The sequence below is a fragment of the Theropithecus gelada genome, chromosome 17, assembly GCF_003255815.1.
Source record: "Theropithecus gelada isolate Dixy chromosome 17, Tgel_1.0, whole genome shotgun sequence".
In the NCBI taxonomy this organism is placed as follows: Eukaryota; Metazoa; Chordata; class Mammalia; order Primates; family Cercopithecidae; genus Theropithecus; species Theropithecus gelada.
In genome coordinates, this window is record NC_037685.1 from 79930555 (window position 1) to 79949694 (window position 19140).

At 39.6% G+C, this 19140-nt stretch overlaps 1 protein-coding gene across 2 annotated transcripts in view; it reads left to right on the top strand.

Annotated features, from left to right (window-relative positions):
- The first annotated feature begins 7917 nt into the window (after positions 1 to 7917).
- The window catches only part of FNDC3A (fibronectin type III domain containing 3A), a 219985-nt gene continuing 208762 nt past the window's right edge, over positions 7918 to 19140 (top strand). The window contains exon 1 of one of the 2 annotated variants that reach the window (XM_025364166.1): positions 7918 to 8491. The gene's annotated coding sequence lies outside the window, so the exon portion shown is untranslated. Of the gene's footprint in view, positions 8492 to 8876; positions 9186 to 19140 lie in introns of those variants that run through there. The other variant, XM_025364167.1, reaches the window with a different exon arrangement.

The following is a 19140-nucleotide window of genomic DNA, read 5'->3' on the forward strand; positions in this document are numbered from 1 at the left end:
TCCTAGAGCGGCAAACAAATAAATATAACTAGATGCTTCACTGTGATGTACATGGGACTTTTGGAACTGAAGACAATATCAACAGGAGATGATGCCTGTGAAAAACGGTGTCTTGGTACAGGCATTAATGCCATTAAAATTAGGAGTTGGCAGCCTGGCGCCGTGGCTCACGCCTGTAATCTCAGCAGTTTGAGAGGCTGAGGCAGGTGGATCACTTGAGGTCAGGAGTTCAAGACCAGCTTGGCCAATATGGTGAAACCCCGTCTCTACTAAAAATACAAAAATCAGCTGGGCGTGGTGGTGGGCACCTGTAATCTCAGCTACTCAGGAGGCTGAGGCAGGAGAATTGCTGGAACCCGGTAGGCAGAGGTTGTGGTGAGTCAAGATGGTGCCATTGCACTCCATCCTAGACCAACAACAGTGAGGCTCCGTCTCAAAAAAAAAAAAAAAAAGAAAAAATCAGGGGTTGGTAGCCTCAGCACAAACAGCATTGCAGTTGGGGAGCTTTGCTGAGTTTGGAAGCAATAAGAGAAAACAATTCAATGAGCCAGAGGAGGAAGATGGTAACTGGGGACTGTGTCTTGAAGTGTTCCTTCCCTAAAAGCAAAGGAAACAGGCATAGAATACAAAGCAAATCCCTGGGAGTTCTTAGGATCTTCTGGAAGAAATCTGAATGTGGATAGGAAAAAGTATGAATACTCTTTGAGACTTTTACTACAACCTTATTTTTACTCTTAGTCTCCTGTAGCTTGGGAAAATGGGCTATATTTGAATATCTTTTCTTTTCTTTTTTTCTTTTTTTTTTTTTTTACTTTTCTTCTTTATTTATTTTTTTTGTATTTGTTTTTGTGTTTTTGGAGACAGGGTCTCGCTCTGTCACCCAGGCTGAAGTGCAGCAGCGGAATCTCGGCTCACTTGCAACCTCTGCCTCTTGGGTTCAAGCAATTCTCGTGCCTCAGTTTCCTGAGTAGCTGAGATTACAGGCAGACGCCAACATGCTGGGATAATTTTTGTATTTTTAGTAGATACAAGGTTTCACCACGTTGGCTAGGCTGGTCTCAAACTCCTAGCCTAAAGTGATCCACTCGCCTTGGCCTCTCAAAGTGCTGGGATTACAGGCATGAGCCACTATGCCCAGCACATTTCTATTGTTTTAAGCTATTAGCTTCTTTAATTTGAAGCTGAATGTTATTTGGTAAAGTCATAGTTCATTATTTTTAAAATAAGGATCTCTTTATTTTACCTTCTTTTAGTAATGCTAAGTATTATTAGTAATTAATTTTAGCTTTTGTTCTTTTTCAGTATAATAATTCTGGGTTTATGTCTCATATGTACAGTAAAGAAAAAATAAAAGCAAACTTCAGATGTGCCTTGATTTTTAAAAACTTTATAGATAAAAATTTCAAATCAGTAAAATTGGTATTTGATTTCATTAAAAGTCTTCAATTTATAAATGATTTTCCTAGTTTTTCCCATTACTATATGTCATTGTCTTTATTTCAGAGATGCCTGCTTCAATTTTACATTATATTTAAAAATAATAAAGGCAACTTGGTCTTTACTCTACCTACCATGAATAGATTGTTGATTTGTCTGGTAGTTATAAAATGTGATTTGGTTTATTTTTATTTTATTTTTTTTTGAGACGGAGTCTCGCTCTGTCGCCCAGGCTGGAGTGCAGTGGCCAGATCTCAGCTCACTGCAAGCTCCGCCTCCCGGGTTCCCGCTATTCTCCTGCCTCAGCCTCCCGAGTAGCTGGGACCACAGGCGCCGCCACCTCGCCCGGCTAATTTTTTGTGTTTTTAGTAGAGACGGGGTTTCGCCGTGTTAGCCAGGATGGTCTCGATCTCCTGACCTTGTGATCCGCCCGTCTCGGCCTCCCAAAGTGCTGGGATTACAGGCTTGAGCCACCGCGCCCGGCCGTGATTTGGTTTAAATATTTACCTCTGAAATTTGAGGAAGACCTTTCTCAAGTTTGGTGAATTGTAGCTGGATTTAGAGTATCTGAATTTTCATTTCCTAACTTATTTAAATTTTATTTTTATTTTGTCCAGATTAAAGTCTTATTGTTATCTTGGTAAAGTAGTGCTCTGATTTTGAAATTTCTTTTTCTTTTTTTTTTTTTTTTGAGGGAAAATAAAAGCCAGGCAGTTGGGCAGTATTTTTAGAATTCCAAGTCATCTTGTGCCTCATTATTCTTATAGATGCCTATCTCCTTCTTCTGTCTTTAAAACTGATTCATATGTCATCTGGTTATGCTGGATAATGATTGTGGTGTGTTCAACCCCAGGGCTATTATCAAAGCATCCTAAAGTGGTAAAAAAACATCAAAGAGCTGTTGACAGTCCAAAAGACAAATATAGAAGCTTTATTTTTTCAACCTAGAGAAAATCCTTATAATCTGTCTATTATTGTATAGCCCCTTCAGATCCGGAAGCTATTCAAGAAGTCCTGGCCAGTAACCAGATAAGTCTTTTCCCTTTGGAAGTAACTGTCCCCAATAGCATTGCTTTGAAACCATATCATTAACATTGACAAATTTGGACTATTAGGATTATCATTTTGTGATTAAGGAATTCCTTGGTCTTTCCTAATTGCCTTCTCTATAAAGAATAAGCAATATAAAATACATGGACCATACATGAGCAGTTTTTCTGAACACTTGAGCCAACTCTAGTTTAACTCTATGTTACAGAGAGGAAAAACATTCTTATTTGTGAAAGTTGACTCTTGTTTGAGCTCGTTCCTCTAAATGCTCAATGTATGACCCATGGACTACCCTCATCAGAGTCTCTTGTTTATAAAATGCAGATTCTTGAATCCAAATCTTGGGGTGAGAAGGGAGTATGTAGTGGAACCACTATAGCTTAAACAAGTGCCACAGGTGATTTTTATTCATGTCAAAGTTTAAGAACTACTTCTCAAGGACAATTACTCTTTAGTTTAGGAAAACACTTTAATGAAGCATCTTGGTTTTGAAATAAAGCTAAGGTTCCATGGTTATTCTGGATAAAAGTGGGACAGAAAACAAAGAGCCAAATTGCTCTGAGTAAGAATAAATTAACAAGAATTTGGGAATTGCCCCCCTGGTGTTTGTTTTTTGTTGTTGTTGTTGTTGTTGTTGTTTTGAGATGAAATTTCACTCTTGTTACCCAGGCTGGAGTGCAATGGTGCGATCTCGGCTCACCACAGCGTCCGCCTCCCAGATTCAAGTAATTCTCCTGCCTCAGCCTCCTGAGTAGCTGGGATTACAGGCATGTGCCACCACGCCTAGCAAATTTCTGTATTTTTCGTAGAGATGGGGTTTCCCCATGTTGGTCAGGCTGGTCTCAAACTCCTGACCTCATGATCTGCCTGCCTCGGCCTCCCAAAGTGCTGGGATTACAGGCATGAGCCACTACGCTTGGCCCGCCCCTGGTGGTTTTAAAGAGTGGTGGCTTTAGGAGTCCCAGAAATTCAGAAAAATGTAAAGAAGATTATTGTTAGGGTGAGGGACCACAGCAATATAGTGGCATCATTCTCTGAAGAGAATGACGGCTAGTGAGAAATTCCCTATGGTGGGAATGGCCAACATTCAGTGTGAAGTCGCTTCCTATTCTGTGTCTTGTTTCTTTTGCTTTTAGGGAAGAAGCTGTTCCATTCATAGGAAAGCACAGAGTGGGATGGAAATGGGAACAGGATCAGGAATTCAGAGCAAGTGTGTACCCTGGCCAAGTTCCTTTCCAAGAATCCTTGGAAATGTGGAGGAAGGTTCTGGATTTTCCCAACCTCACCAAATCACAGTTAGCCAGGACATCCTAATCATGCAGCTCACATTTATTTATTGAGCATCAAGCATATACTAGGCATCTTCACACATTATGAAATTTAATCCTGCAAAGTAGGTATTTTATCCTTGGTTTATAGATGAGGAACTGAGGCCAGAAAGTTTGGATAACAAGCCCAAGATCAATCAATCAATCAGTTAGCAATAGAGCTGAGACTGAAGCCCAGATCTTTCTGACTCCAAAGCCTGTCATTCCTGCTCTACATTATACTACACCCCTTCTCAGAGATTAAAAAAAGCTCTGGCCGCCTTAACTGGTGTACCTCCAGGTCAACCGCTTCCACCTCCTTCTCCTCTTTCAGACTTGCACCTGTTCCCTAACCAAAGAGATGAACAACAGCAATAGTGTTCTGTCTGGATCTGTTCAGAGTTAGGGCCACCAATATTGTTCAGCGAATTCAGTCAGCACACCCCTCCCACCTCAATCTGCTGTCCCATCTCTCCTCTTCATCACCAAACTTCTTTTTTTCCAAACTTTCTAAATAGTCTCCACTTGCTGTTTGACTTCATCTTCGTCTTTCTCTTTAACCCACTGTACTTTGTCAAGAACTGTGAAGGGTCTGAGATTTTATCCTCCTTGCAAGCTAATCACTTAACCTGCTATAGTTTCATTGAAGCTGGCAGAAGATGTGGGCTTTGGGGTCAAAGGGCTGTGTTACTCATGGCACAGCCAGCAAGCAGTACCAGTGACATGTTCAGTCAGTTCCCTTGCCCCCAGGTCTTACCTGGAGCTACATGGTGTGGTTCAGGTGAGTGATGCACCTGCAGTGAGTTTGCCTCACACGTGAGAAACTCTAAGCTTAGGAAATCCCCTATCTTTTTATAATAGGCTGCAAGAAAACCTGCTTGACCTTTACCTCCAAAGACATTATCTTTACTATATTGGATGGTTAACAAATGTACCCCTGCTCTTCAGCGGCGGGACGGGGGTTGGAGGGTGGAGGGTGGGTGGGGGACACTATGTATATTTTCCAAGGCTGTCTGACCAAAAAAAAAAAAACAAAACTCCTTGAAAATATAGTCTAAAACAAAAGCTGTTAGTGCCTCTGCTCACAAGACATACAGAAATACCAGAGTCCCACAGAGACTTGTTTTCCAGCACATTTCTGCATTTCTCCCCACTAGTCATGCAGAAGATTACTCTCTTGAAAATGATCAGTGATCTAATTTCCCAACCCAACAACCTTCTAGAATCCCGGAAACAAACTCACAGGACAATAATCATCCAAGAAATATCTATTGGGTAGCTTCTATGTGCCAGACACTGTGCAAGCCCAAAGAGACGCAGTCTTTGTCCTAATGTGGGGAGCAACAGACATTAACCTAGTAGTTACACATACCAAAACGTAGTTACAAGCTGTGGTAAGTCATAAGAGGGGAGGGTACATGGTGGTAAGAGAGCTGACATAACAAGGGATCTTCAATGTATCTGGGAGGTCAGAAATGTTTTTCCCAAGGATATCCCTTTCAAGCTGAGACCTGAAGGATGAGTAAGAGATAGGATAACTAAAGGAGAGAATGGCATGTGCATAGAGCCTTTGGCTGTTGGGATCACAGCATTTTTGAGAAACTGAAAGAGGACCAAGAAGTTTGCCCAGGAAACGAAGTGAAAATGGTGTGAGATGAGGCTGGAAAAGGTAGGTAAGGCCAGAGCTAGCATGGTCTTGTAGGCCGCCTTAAGAATTCTAGACTTATCCCAGAGCAATGAGAAACTGTTTAAGGAGTTTTTTGGCATAGTGACATAGTCTTACTTGATTTTAGAAAGATAATTTTGACTGCAAAATGGAGACTGAATGGAGGATCCCAGACTGTATACAGTGAGACCGAATTAGATTGTTGGTGATCGGAAAGAAGTGGACCAATTAGATTTTAGAAATAAAATTGCCAAGAGTTAGTGCTGCAACAAACATGGAGAATGGAAGAATGGAGGTGAGGGAGACATCAGGGGTGACTGACTACTAGATGTTTGATTTGAATAACTAGAGAGTTCATGAACTCAGTTGGACTGAACTTTGCAACTCTGAGATATTAAGTGGCCATGTCAGTGAAGCACTTGGAATTTAGAGGAAGGGTCTAACTTTGAGTAGTGGATCAGATTTGGCATTTAGAGGAAAGGTCTGGGTTGGAGGCATATATGTGGAGATCACTGGCATACAGATGATAACTAAAGCCATTGGCATGGGTGATGCTGCTTAGGCCAAGAGATTACAGTGAAAACAGAAAAGAATCTAAAACTGAATTTTAAGGTACTGTTATATTTAAAGGTTAGGGAGAGGAGCAAGAATATGCAAAGGAATCAGAGAAGCAGTGCCTAGTAAAGGAAGGAGGAAAACCAAGAAAATGCAGTGTCAAAGGAAGCAGAAATGTTTAAGGAAGAATAGTGGTCAAAGTGTTGAGTATTGTTGACAGGCCAAGAAAGATGAGGATTGAAAATGGCTCCTATTTTATTGATTTAAAACAAGTGAAGCATTGAGAAGAGAACTTGTTCAAAGCCAACATAATTTCTTGACCCTCTCTGTGTTCCCAGAGATCTCATACTGGTGCACATGCTAGGGTCATTTACGTGTGGGTTTTCTTCTCTCCAAAGGACATAAATTCCGCGGTCTTCACTTTACTTCACCTAAATGCATTGCATATTATTGATTATAATCTCTAGGTCTTCAATAACATTCTTAAATTATGTGTTAGTCTTCTTCAAAAACATGTAGGCATGTCCCAAACACATTTTTTTAGACATAGTTTTTAAAAGTGCCATTTCTTGGCCTCTCCCTGAACAGAGGAATCAGAATCTTGAGGGGGTAGATGGCAAGATTCCCTATTTTCAAAAAGCTCCTGAGTAGGAAGCAGAGTAGGAAAGCATTAGCTTAGCGGTAAGTTTGGAAACCACTAGCTTAGTCTAGCTTAGTCTCCGACCAAGCATAGTTGAGCATTAAGATGGGGAAGCCACCCCATTCACCCACGCTCTGATAAAATCCTCATACTCTGAAACAATATACAGTTATACTTCAATTATTCCAAGATCAACTTGCCAGCTGTCTGGAAGAGGGCCAAATCTAAAAGTTAAGAAAAGGAAACATCTCTCACAGGGAAAGAACTTCTGATAGTGAAGAGCAATGAAAATATCTCAAGATACCACTGCCCTATTTACAACCAGAAGAAAAGAAACCTCTCATTAGCTGGCTGCGGATATAAACATGCCATCAATCTTCACCTGGAGCCGCAGAGAAAACCAGGCGAGAAAGGAGAAAAGAGCAAAAAATACAGTAAAGCAGAAAGAATAAGAGGAAAGATCAGAGTGGATAGAGGCAGATGAGGAGATGAAAAGCAGTGACAGATTTTAGAAGAGGTGATGAGAACATTCCAAAGAGGGAAAAGGGGAGAGCACCAAAGTAGGGATTCTATACACCGTAGCAATCCTCTGGGACTTGAACGTATGGCCAGGATATCGGTTTGAGGGTCAGTTATCAACAAAGGATTTCATTAACCATTGTATTCTTTAAGAATATAGAGCATAAGCCCGTTTTAAAGATACTTCTGTAGAACAGTTTTAAAAATAGATCTATTTTAAAAGATCGCACAATTAATACACTGAAATAAATCCCGGACATGCAGCTTGTTACATCCATCACCATTTTTGAAAGGGCAGTTCCTGGGGTTGGACTCCCCGGCCCAAGGACTACCCCCTCCCCAGGTCTTCGGTGGCAACTGTAAGTCAGCAGCCCTCAGGCATTATTGCAGCGCCCCACATTGCTTCAGGTTTCAGGAAGTCGCTGCTGTGTTCACTTGTAAGTCTTCGTGCTTTTGTAAAAATTGAGGTTTTTCACGCGATTTGGCTGGCGAAGAGACCACGAAGCCACCCCTCACGTTTTCAACTGAGTAAATATCGAAATATTTTTGCTTGCTATCCAGATTCCGGGTTCGAAGTATTTGGGATTAGAAACCTCCAAGCCCATTTCAGCGGCTTCCTTGTCCTTGGAGGGAGTGTCTTTTCAAGCACCTGCCAGCCTTAAGTTCGGGTGCCTTCGGAAAGGGGCTGACAGGGTGCGTCTCGGGGGAGCCTTTTGAAATGTGGATTGAGAATTGTGTGAGTGGCTCTAGGAACCCCCATGAACTCCACTTTTCCTGAGTGTGGCTCCGAGCCTGGCCACAGCGGATGCTACCACGAGCCAGGCGCAGCCGGGCCTGGGGAGAAAGCCGGAAGCCCGAGAGGGTGTGGGCGCTCCGGGAGCCAAACGCGGCCGTTCAGCCGCCACACGCCGGTGGCCCTGCGGGCACTCGCGTTCCGGTGAGAGAGCCCCGGCGCCGCGGGCTCGAGGCGGGGGTTCGGGGTCCCCGCCGAGGGCGCCGTCGGCGGGGCCCGCGCAGCCGCACTCGGCGCACCGACTTCGGGCTCCTCCTCCCGGCTCCGTAGTAAGCATGGCGGCGGCGGCGTTCGTGGTCCCTCGGGTGAAACAGAAAGCGGGAGCTACGCGGAGAGGGAGCGAAGAGAGGGGCTGAGGCGGCGGCGTCACTGCCAGGAAACAACCCCAACAGTCAGCGCGCCGGCGGCCGCGGCGGCCCTCAGAGCTGACTCTGCAGCTGAGGTAGAGAGAAAACGATCAGGAACCCTAAGAAGAGGCGCCAGAGGAGCCGCCTTCTTCTGCCTCAGAACGGCGTGAGTCGGAGGTGAGAGCTCGGGCACTCCCTCCGCGAAAGGCGGGGGACACCGAGCCGTCCCAACCCCGTCCCGCCCCGGAGGAGGCGCCGCGGAAACCGTTAGGCTGGGACTGAGGGCCGGGGCACCCTCCAGGGCTCGGCCCCGTCGAGGGACCCGGGCCACCCCTTTCTGTGGGCGCGCTGTGGGCAGGGGGCAGTGGGGCCGGGGACAGGACCCGTCAACTAGTCTGGCACCTGCCGGGGCCGAGCCTAGCCAGGACGCGCTTGCGGGGGCGCCGCCGGGGGCGCCATCCAGCCCGAGGGAGGTGGCGCGGGCAGCCCTCCCCTCTGTCCCCCGCCTACTCCCCGCGGCGAGCCGCGTAGCGCCGGAGGGCTCGGGGGCGGGGGCGGGGGCGGGGGCGGAATCCTTCCGAGAGGATCGCCCAGCACCCGCCGCGCCTTCGGCTTTGGACGCCCGGCAGCCGCCGAACTTGAACGCTTTTCTGAAGAGAGTTTTCCCCGCTCATCTTGGGGTTAAAACCTCGAAAACCCGCCCTCTGTGTTTGATCCTGCGTGGCTGCCTCCAGTACCTGGCAGTTCCTCTCCCGGGGCGAGTTAACCACCTGTTCCGTCGGGAGGTGGACTCGAGGCTGCAGTCCTCGCCCAGTTTTAACCTGAATCTTCGAACTTTTGACACGGCTTTGGAAACGACGTCATGTGTTAGGTAAAGAAAATGAACAGATAATTTCGCTGTCAAATTGCGAGCAGAAGAGGGGCTGTTTTAATGGATTTGGTCGTTAATTGTTCTTTTATTCAACTGTTGGCGTTACAAGCCTTGGGATATTTGAGAGGGTGGAATGCGATGATTTGCTGGGGGTGCTAGAGATTGTGAATTCGAGATTTTCTTTTGTGAGGTTTTTACGTAAGTTCCTTTGGACACCTTTGTGTCTGACCATCTATTAAATAAGAGTCACCGGCTGATGAGATTTTTTTTTTCTTTTTACGGTATAATCATTGTGTGTTCGCTATGGGTTTTTAAAACTGAACAACGTAATTATTTTGCTTCTTACCGTGGTCGTGTTTTTAGTTCTTGAAACCAAAGTGTGTATGCTTCTGTATTGTAGGAATGAAATAACAGTTGAACTCTTACTATAATATTTTATCACCATGCTGTTACCAGCTCCAGTACTAAACATATGCCACTCAGGAGTTTGAGCCATATGTTAGGCAGAAACGAATTGAGTTTTGTGGTGCTGATCTTGTGTTTGGATAAATATTTAGTTTTTGCGTATTTACTAACTCTTGTCATCTTGTATCACCTACAAATGTTCAAGTGAGTTGAATCCCCTGCCTTTTGGATATTTTCTTGGTTGAATTAATTTTTCTTAAGTAATGAGATAAAGTAGTCACTGAGACAGATGGTGGCCCAACAGAAAACAATGATGGATTTTTACCACATCTTTTGTAAAATATAACCTAAAATGTTGCTTTTAGCTTTGTAGCCTACTAATCTTGCTTTCTAATAACACCAGTTAGTGAGAAGAAGGGATGATGACAGGAGAAATATCTTGTTAAATTTTTAATGTTAAATCTTATATTTAAATTTTTTAGCACTACTACCTTAAATTTTACTATATTGTCTTGTTTCATTTCATAGATCATCTGTTAGTTTTCTCTGTGTAGGTTAACTGGAAATTTTTTTATCCCAGGCTGGCTGCCATTAGCCACCTGTATGCTTCCGAATTAACTCCCTCTTTTTCCCTTTTGTCTGAATCCTCCAAATCATTGAATGTTCAGGAAAAATAAAATCCTGGTTAACAGTGTCAAGCATAGTTATAAGGGTAATTAATTTCTCCCAAATTATTGATAAGCATTAAAAAAAACATTCTAGGATTATCTTCTTTTGGTGACGTCTGTCTTCACTTCCTCTCTCCATGTGAGTAATTGAGACCTGATTTATTTTAACACACATTTAATGATTACTCTTTACTAGTCACATTTCTACAATATAATAGTAAGCATATTTTATTACTAATTTAAAAATTTCTCCCTCTTCCTTGACCAGCCAGACATAGCTAAGGGCTGAGAGATCCTTAACCCCCCCGGAAAAAAGAGGGAATGCATGATTCATATTCTCATTGTCTTATGTAGTTTTAGGCAAAGAGCATTTAATTTATACTTTATCCAGTTTTAATAATATTTGCGCTGTTTTAAAACATTTGTATGTTTTAAAATGTTCATGACATCCAAGGCTTGTGTATTTTATAATCTGCCTGTATTTTTAAAATACAATTTGATGAAGTAACCAAAAGGGTTTTTTTTTTTTTAAAAAAACATTGTTGGTGCATTTTTGAATGAAAATGAATCTAGATCGTGTCTTTGAGAATGTTGTAGGAATATGCACATGATTTCCTATTAGCCAGATAACTAAGTGATTGGTGTTTCTGGTTTTTTTTTTTTTTTTTTTTTTTAGCAATGCCTAGAACACTTCAAATACATTCACAATATTGTAATTCCAAAGGTTTAGAATATGGTGCATATTTATTCCATTGAGCCTTTTAGTGCTTCAGTTTTATCACATTGCAAAAGAAGAAATATGGCCCCCATGTGTATTAATGTTAAGAACTACTTGTTAAAGGGAAATTAGTAGCCATTAATGTTAAAAGGCAAATTTTGTACTTTTACATGTATTGTGAGCTTTTATAATTTTCTTAATATTTTGGTCTTATTTTGGAGAATTATTCAGTGGTCTCTTTTTATATCTAGATTTATTCTTACCTTTCTATCTTCCCACTATTGTGATTTTGCTTGTCTTTACTATACACTTTCAAGTTTTCTGTGTAGCCTATGGTCTTCCATCAGGTTCCTTTGTGGGTGTCATCTTTCAATCTTTCCAATCACTTATCACCCGTTTACCAGTCCTTGGGCTATTTTTTCCTCCGAGATTGAGAACTGCCTCTGGGAGATGGCATGTGCTTACAGGGTGATGCGATGTTATTAAAGTGGGGATGCAGACATAGTGTGATGTCTTTCTTCCTTCAGGTAGTTTACAAACTAGTTGGGGGTACTAGACTAATAGTATCATTAGCCAAAAATATAATATGGTATTATTAAGTTGTGTGACACCAACTGGAATTTAAAGGAAAGTGAAGCCAGTGAGGGCTAGAAAAATCCTGGAAGGCATTTGGAGGAAGTCAGAGGAAACTTAGAAACGATTTAGATAACAAAGAGAAAGGCATTCCAAAAGAGATTCACAGGCAGAGTTGGAAGTAGTAGTAGAATAAGTAGTCCAAGAACATCCAAGGACAGAAATTGGGACGAAGAAAGTAAGTTAGGCCGAGATGTTAGCTTAAGCACCAGGGCATCAGAAGAGGAAAATAGGCACAGCTGGACAAGACAGTTTGTATCATTAGGAACCTATCACTGAAAGAACTATACCTCAGCTTTTTTCATATTAATAGCGTAAGCTTTCTGTGTAATGGATAGCTTGTATGTGTCTGTTTATATGGCTTAGATCAGGGGTCGGCAAACTTTTTCTGTGGAGTGCTAGATAATTAAATATTTTAGGTTTTGCAGGCCATTTACAGTCTTGGTTGAATGTTCCTGTTTGTTTGTTTTTTATAATCTTTTAAAAACATATTTTTTTTTTTTTTTTTGTGATGGAGTCTTGCTCGATTGCCCAGGCTGGAGTGCAGTGGCCAGATCTCAGCTCACTGCAAGCTCCGCCTCCTGGGTTTACACCAGTCTCCTGCCTTAGCCTCCCCAGTAGCTGGGACTACAGGCGCCTGCCACCTCACCCGGCTAGTTTTTTGTATTTTTTAGTAGAGAGGGGGTTTCACCGTGTTAGCCAGGATGGTCTCGATCTCCTGACCTAGTGATCCGCCCGTCTCGGCCTCCCGAAGTACTGGGACTACAGGCTTGAGCCACCGCACCCGGCCAAAAACATAATTTTTACATTGTCTCAAGAGCCAAACAAAAACAAGCCATCTGTGGACTGGATTTGGCCAGGGGACCTAGTTTGCTGACTCCTAGGTAATAATTGGCAAAGTAATTGTCCATATAGCCCATACTGTGAAATGTCTTGTATCATCTTGTCTATGTGGTGGTTTGGTGCGTTTTATGACTATCATGTATATATTTTTCTTTATGTTATCCTAAAAGAAAATATGCAGAAATAAGTGCTACTGTAATTGTTATTTTGTGGCCAGACTTCTAACAAGAGCCTAGAATAGGTCTCAGAATTAGGAAGTGAAAGATGAAAAGCCTTTGAGTCAGGCCTTACTGCAGTGAAAATAGCTACACAGTGGCTTGATTTAGAATTTGTATAAGGGTAGGTATATCAGCTGCCTGTGCTGGTTTTACATTTTTTTAAAACACAACTGGCAGGTTAAAAACCTTGTCTAGGGTGCTGGTGGTCTGTAAGTGACAACAGGGGAGCAGGCAGTAGGGAACTTTGTTTTTAGAAGTAGTCTAGGATGAGTTAATAAAGGGACAAACAGACATTCTGCAGTACTCAAGGAAGAATCACTGTGTTATGGAACAGTCTAATAATTGATATTTACATTGATGAGCTTGAGTCATCAAGAAAAGATTGTATCATGTTCATATTAAGGCATGGAAGGAAGACCTAGAGATCTCTACAAATATTTCAATTAAGATTATTTTAAGATAAGTTATGGTGATTTAAAGGGGATAAATATCAGTTATTTTGAAAAGTAATTTACATGAAACATCTCTGAAGTTTTTAAATTTATAGATACGTATTTCTAAGGCAGTTCTGTTTTCTTCAGTATACTATGGTTCATATGCCATTACCAGGTGGATAGTGATGCCTCAGGCTATGGCTGCACAAATCAATTGGCTGGGGCTACTGTATTTTTTGTGGCATCAAGAGAGCAAGAATACATCATGAGAGCATTTTTTCATTAAGCAGGCATCAGTATGTTCCATATATCGGGGTTAGTAGTAGGTGCTGGAAAAAGTACAGATGTGTAAGATGGGAAGCTACCTGGACGGAATCAATGATGTTTCTTTCTTCCTGTTAAAAACATTAAAACCAACCAAACAAAATAATGAAACTTAACTTTTGTACTTTAATTTATTATTAGCATTTTTCATACTTAGTAAGTACATACACTACCACAATTTTAAGGCAGTATAAACCTTTTGATTTAAATAACAGCCTTCATAAATTGTCACTTAATACAATTTATACTTTTTAAATTTTACTGTAAGAAGAAATTCATGCCCTCCCTGTTTTTTTGTGAATGCTTGAAACAGCTTCACTATTCCAGCTGTTTCTGTTTGCTAAACAGGAGATAAAGTACCTTGGATGGTAACTCAAAAGCCTAGATCTGAGTTCCAACTTCACCACTTATTAGCTATATGATTTTGGGTTAGTTTCTTGCAATCTTGGTTTTCTAAGCATTAAAATGGAGAATAATATCTATCCTGTTTTCCTCACAGATATTGTGAGAACCCACAGAGATGTTGGAAACCATAAAAACATTAAAGTACATACCATAAAAGTGCTTACATTAATACTACTATATTGGAAGCAATGCAGCCTTTTTTTTTCTTTTTTTTTTTTTTAAAAAAAATCCAGAGTTCAAGCTTTATCCTCCAAAATTCTGTAAACATAGTATGTTTCTAGTAAACATTCAGTTTACTCAAAAGTTTTAACATCTTTCTTGGCAAAGAGAATGCATATACAAATTTTCCATTCTTATTCATCTTTCAGTACAGTTCATATCCAGTGTCTCTATCCCTTTTTGCAAGGGAAACTGACCATCTCTGTCGAACAACTTCAGCTGTTCTTTCCATAGTGGGGCAAAAATATGCAAAAAGTGCATTCCTTATGATTTTCTTTTTTCAAGGGGAAGACTGTTTCTGTATTTACAGTAATAAGGTCTACTTGTTGAGCTCATTGAATTTTAGGCCCTATACTTGCTTATTTTAAAAATCCTATACAAACCTACCAGATATATGGTGGTATTTTCGTTTTACAGCTGAGCTATACTTCTGATTCACTTCCATATCTCTTCCTCCCACACTTCTTGAGATCTCTTATGGACTAGTTGCTAGAAATACAAAGTGCAATGTATACTTTGAAGTAAGCCTTGGTGTGAAAGTTACCTAAGTTTGGTAAATTAGATTGTGTATGTTAATCAGCCTCTATCAGAAATGCTGGGAAAAAAAGGGTTATATTTGTTTTTTTTCCTCAGAATCCATATTTTCATATATATTTGAACTTTTTAAAAGTTAAATGATTTCACTTCACTGTCTACTTCTTCAGTGAGGGATTACTTTAATTGGTTTATGTATATTGTCTTCTAAACCTACAGACACGTAATTTGGGAGGCAAAAAAATCTTCTCTAGGGGTTCTAAACAGATATTTAAGTACACTTTAAATCACAGTTTACACTTTTATTAGAAAATAGGTACGTGCTTTGCTTTGTATAAGTATGTGTCATATACAGCAGCTACTTTTGTTGAGCCATAACTTGAAGAATTTGTTATTTCATTTACTTTAAAATCAGTTTTTCTTAAGATTTGCTTAAATAAAAAGTGAAAAATCAAAATTTGTGATTTTATTAGGTTTAAATCTTCTAGTTTTTTTTTTTTTTTTTTTTGGTTTTCTTAAGACAGACATTCTCAATTATGTCTTTGTTCTTATGACTTGATTTTTTTCCGTGTAATATTTTCATTTGCAATATATACTTTAAAAAAACCATTTTTAGCATAGTACCTTCATAGTTTATGAAATACCTTTTTGTTTCTTTGGTAATTATTAGGATCAGCTTTTCTCGATGCTTCACATTGGTATTCCTTAAATGCCATAGTATGTTAGCAATTTTGTTTTAATCACTTGAACCTTACTAAAACTGGCCTAATGTGTGTGATAGAGTAGCCTTTGGGTAAAATGTAGGGGCAACTGCCCCTGCAACCATCTTTTAGGCTGCTTCCAGGATATTTAAAAAACATGAATTTATTCCGATCATTCCCCAGTTTTAGAAATTGAAATCACAACACAATTCCTGCTGCCTTAATTATAATTTCCTTTGTCTTTGAGAGTCCATACTCTGTTAATATCCTATTGTGTCAACATTGCTTACCTCTTTACAACTTTGTAATATAGTATAGAGAACATGTTTCACATTAGGCAGCTATAGGATTGTTTGTTGACTTCTCATACTGGCTGTATAGAAACACGAGTGTGCTACTTTACCTGTATGAGCCTTGGTGCCTTCATTTTACAGTGTAGTAATAATAGTAGCTGTCTCCTAATATAGACTGTACAAGAATTAAAAGATCCTATATAGCATGACAAGTAAAATGCTTGCCATAGCATATTTATATCTAGAACTTTGACATACATGCCTAATCATTGTCACTCAGGCATCCTGCATATCATTCATTTATTTATTTGTCCATCATTTGTTGAACATTTAAAATGTCCTAGATACTTAGAATATGAATGTCGAATGTCACAAAAATGAATGTCACACTCTCTCCCCTTTAGAAATTTACAGAACGGGATGAGAGAGAATGATATGTAAATAAACACATATTTTTAAATAATTAAAATATGTCGGGTCTTTTCACTTGTGTGAGTCCTTCCTGCCTTTTAATATTTAACTGTTAATTGTTTCCATAATACCCACAGAATATCTGGTTGTATGTATCATACTGTAATGTATATATATTTTTTACTTGTCTAAATCAGCTATTCAACTATGAACTCCTTGAGTTTGACAAGTACTGCTGGAGTCAGCAACTTTTTTTTAATATAAGAGAAGATAGTAAATATTTTAGGCATTGTGGGCCATATGGGGTCAGTTGCAACTACTTAAACTTGCTATAGGAGCACAGAAACAGCCATAGATACATTATAAACAATGGACGTGACCATGTTCCTATTAAACTTCATTTATGAAACTAGGCAGCAGAACAGATTGGGCCTACAGGCTTTAGTTTGCTAACCTCTGCAATGCTGCATGCATACCCTGTGCTTGACAAATAAAAGGCACTTAGTAAATAATATGATTAATAGGTATTAAACACTATGTATGTTCTGGGTGCTATTGCAAAAAACTTTACGTGTTTAAGTTTACTTAAGCCTTACAACATCTCTCTGCGGTAGATGCTATTATCACCAAATGTCATAGAGTAATAATAGAAGTAGTTTCATTAAAAGATAGGAACGTGACATAGGTCCAAAAGTCTTAGGCAATACATTAAGAACAAGAAAAATAACCCGTAAAGAAAGGGGGGAATGTATCACTATTATTATTTAGAGTTGATGTGACTGCTTACAAATACAAATAAATATAATACAAATACAAATAAAAAATACGAGATAATGGAAAATGATTTGAGTTAAAGAATTTCAGTAAGCTGACTGGCTATAAAATAAAGTTAGAAAATTCATTAGCCGCCTTATATATCAACAATAACCAACTATGAAATACAGTAATAAGAAGTAGCAGCCTAAACTGTAAAATACTTAAGATTTTAAAATGTGTAAAAGCTATGTGAAGAAAACTGCAAAAAGATGTGAATGGATGGAAGAATATTCCTGAATGTGTCAACTTAATGCTATAAAAATGGCAGCTTTTACTAAATTATTCTATAAAGTCAATGTAGTTCTAATCAGAAATTCAACAGGATTTTAAAAATGGAATTTGACAAACTGATGGTTCAAGTTTTGAGAAGGGAGCTTGCACAAGAATGGCCAAGTAAATTTCAAAAAAAGTATAATAAATGGGAATATACCCATCAAAGGTCAAAACATTATAAAATTACAAGTATTAAAATAAGAATTTGGGGTAGGAATAGGCATATTGATCAAAGGAATAGAATAATAAATTCAGGAGAAGATCCATGGATAAAGAAGAATTGTATGATAAATGAATGGAAGAACTAGTCTATAAAGGGTCTAACTGAAGTAAGTCTGTGTAATTGAAGTAAAGATAGTTGGGTACCCACTTCATGACACTCTCAAAACTAAGTTTCAGGTGGACTAAATGGTTTTGTTTTGTTTTTTGTTTTTGTTTGTTTGTTGTTTGTTTGTTTTTGAGATAGAGTCTCGCTCTGTCGCCAGGCTGGAGTGCTTTGGTGTGATCTCGGCTCACTGCAAGCTCCGCCTCCTGGGTTCAAGCAATTCTCCTGTCTCAGCCTCCTGAGTAGCTGGGCTTACAGATGCTCACCACCACGCCCAGCTAATTTTTGTACTTTTAGTAGAGACAGGGTTTCACCATTGGCTGGATGGTCTCTATCTCTTGACCTTGTGAACCGCCCGCCTCGGCCTCCCAAAGTGCTGGGATTACAGGCGTTAGCCACCGCGCCCGGCCCCAGCTGGACTAAATGTTGATAAATAAAAAATGTTTATTATTATTATTTTTTATTATACTTTAAGTTCTAGGGTATGTGTGCACAATGTACAGGTTTGTTACATATGTATACATGTGCCATGTTGGTGTGCTGCACCCATTAACTCGAATGACAAAACTTTTAAAAGTTAATTTAAAAAATTGTTGGAGTAGAGAAGACCTTTTAAGTGAGACATCAAACTTAGATGCCATTTAAAAAGGAAGGCAAGCAATAGACTGGGATAAAATATTTGACATGTAATAGACAGAATTAATATTCAAGGTATATAAGGTGTAACTACAAATCAATATGAAAAAGATAACCTGATGGAAAATGGGAAAGAATGTAAGCAGGAAATTTATAGAGGTAGAAATACAGGTAACCTGTTAAGTTTTGAAGAAATATTATTGAACCAAATATAAATAGCTTCATCTTTTTAGGAGAAAAGTTTGGCAGTATCTGTCCATTTTAAATGTACATTCTCCTGAACCAGAAGTTTTATTTCTATATGTCTGTAATATAGAAATGCTATCATACGTTAATAGAGAGTATTGCATGATTATTCCATGCAGAGGAGAAAGTGTATGAAGGAACACTGGAAGTAATAAGGTCATCATTAGAACAGTTAAATTATGGTGTGCCTTTATGCTATAATATTAGATACTTATGAAAAAACATGAAATAGACATAGATGTACTTCTTAAGATATTTTACATGAAAGGGCAAGATGCAATATAATACATACACAAAGACACAATTCATACACAAAAAATACAATACACAAAAGCAGTGTATATGATTTCACTTATGAAACAACCAATCCCAGAAAACCTAATACACAAGTAAGTGCAGAGAAAAAGACTGGAAGGGTACACCACAGTTGTTAGCCATAGAAACAGAAGCTGGATTAGGGGTCAGGAAAGGGTTAAAAACAATGTTTGTATGTGTATTTTCAAGTATAAGCAAGTGCAGCCTTGGTGATATAACAAACATAACAACACATGCAAGGCTTTGTTATGATTGGTCCTGATGAGGCCCATTCCTTCTGGGTGGACAGCTTTGATTTATGTCAGTTTTCCCTGTGTAATTTTTAATAGCACTTCATTTCACTTGCAGAAGCTTCCCAGTTGGTGTCTGAAGTCATTGGTGTTTTTAGAAATAGCAATTTCAGTATAGTGTTGGATCTGAAACGGTGTTAAAGTGGGTTAAAGAAGTGAGAATTCTACCAGTGATTCTTAACCTCTGTAACCACAACTGCCAACCAAGACAAAATAAAGTGCCTTTTATTTTCAGAGTTTCTGTTATA